Source organism: Podarcis pityusensis (genome assembly GCF_964106645.2).
Source record: "Podarcis pityusensis genome assembly, chromosome: 2".
Taxonomy (NCBI): domain Eukaryota; kingdom Metazoa; phylum Chordata; class Lepidosauria; order Squamata; family Lacertidae; genus Podarcis; species Podarcis pityusensis.
In genome coordinates this window covers 84,850,659-84,852,751 of record NC_138029.1, presented here as the reverse complement: position 1 = coordinate 84,852,751, position 2,093 = coordinate 84,850,659, and positions in this window count along the sequence as shown.

Genomic DNA, 2,093 nt, shown 5'->3' with positions numbered 1-2,093 from the left:
GGGAGTTAAGGGAGCCAGGCTCTGTTGCTAGGGGAGCCGAGGCGGGCGGCAAGGCATCGTGCGCCGCGTGATGATGGGGACTAGTGGGGGGGGGGCGGGGAGCAGTTAGGATGGGGACAAGGATGGGGAGGGAGGAAGAGCACGGACTGGGCAGCGAGCGGGGAGCCAAATGTGGGCAGAGACTACTAAAAGGCAGCGGGTGGCGGGGAGCTCTTCCTTATAAATAGGCGGTTAAGCTCAGCTTATGTGCCAGCTTTGCTTGGGTCCCTTGAGCGCTTCCCGAGCCGCTCCAGAACATCAAGGCGTCACAGAACTTAGCACGCGCCTTTCGCCCGCGCGGTTTTGATCCGGCAACCTGCCCAGCTTTGGGCGACGGCCGTCCTGGTTGTCGTGCGTTAAAGGACTTTCTCCACAACAAGCTTGTGGTGGGTCTTTAGTCTTCCCTCAGTAACACGGGAGGAGCAGCAGCGGACCGTACTCTGTGTGGCGGTCGCTTGCTCTATCATGGACTGCCCTGGGCCGGTTTTGCCCCCCCCCCCCCATATGCCTTTGTTGCTGGTTAGGAATCACACCGTCTGTGCAGCACAGACCTCAATATCTTTACACAGAAGTAAAGGCCGAGGGTCCCTGAGCCAGAAGGATTTGTGGGGTCGGGTGGAGATTGGACACTGGTTCACTTCAACCCACCTAACAAGGCTGGGAAAAGCAGCGTGTTTGATTTGCGACGTGAGCGCTTCCATTTAACAAAAGAGATTGTTTCCACAGTAAGAAAAGCAGTTCTTGTTTTTTAAAAATGGTGACCATAGACAGTAACAGCCTGTCTTGTTTGGGCGCCTGAGGCAAAATGTAAAGGTGCTGCACTGCACGCGTTCCACCCACCTACCCACCCCTTGCTGCCTCTGCTGAAGGAAGCTTCACTGGGGTTGCAAGGCTGTGGTTTTTGGGGTTCCAGTGAGATTTTGCAAGACAGCCCACAGAGGTGCTCCTTGGATTCTGCCACCTGAGGCAGCTTTCTCAGTCTGGCTTATGGTTGGGTTGGCCCTGACAGTCAGCCTCAACAAAAATAACCACACTTATAAACTCCACTCACTTGTGGGATGTTCCCTCTGGAGGAAAGGGGTAGGGAAGCCATTTGTTTTGTGGATGCCTCCTGTGCCCCTTGAAAATCAGGTGGAAGATGGTGCAGGGTCTGTGGAGGGAACTGGTGAAAAATTATCCATCTGGAGTCTCCACTGGATTGTGTTTCCTTCCACAAATGGAAGAAGCATTTCTGCTTGCAGAAGAGCAACGCTAGATTTGACCCAAAATGTCATCCCTCTCCTTACCCCCTTTAAGCACCCCTACCTAGTTCAACTGATGACTGAGTTGCTAAAAGGTTGGGCAAGGGTTAAAGTTTGTTTAAGAATGACAGTGATTACTCGAGGTAATTACTAATAACTTCCTTAATTCTTATGTAACAAGAATAACCATGTAATTTAATTCATTACATTGATCATTAATTTCCCATTACACTTGACCTTCATACAGCTTGCATAAGCTCATCTGCAAATCTAGCCTTTTGCCTAAAGGGTTTGCTTATTTAGGGAAAGTGTTCATTTTAAGTGGCCAAAGCTGCTGAAATCAAAATCATTGTTCTTATCCATCTTGTGCATTTCAAAGGTGCATACACCTAGGACTTTGTTTTTTTTTTTTTAAATCATATTTATTAAATTTTCAAAAAATATAAAAATACAAAGAAAAAAGAAAAAGAAAAAAAAGATATTTAAAAACCTTATTTTCATTGCCTACTTTCTAGGACTCCCCCCCGACTGTATTCCCCTTTCCTTAATTTGGTTCTACAACCTCTCACTCCCAATTTGAAGCTTAATTTGTTTAACCCACTATCCAAATTGAATTGTACAAATCTTACCACCGTCCCACATCATTAACAAGAAAAGAAAAAAAAATTTCCCCAAGATCCACCCCAGTTCCTTCCACGAATTCCCTTTTTTTAAACACGTTCAATCAAAATAACATAACATACATAAGTTATGTAAAGAAATAGAAAATAAGAGATATAGAAAAATTCAAAAGATGGTTACACAGCCTTTGGA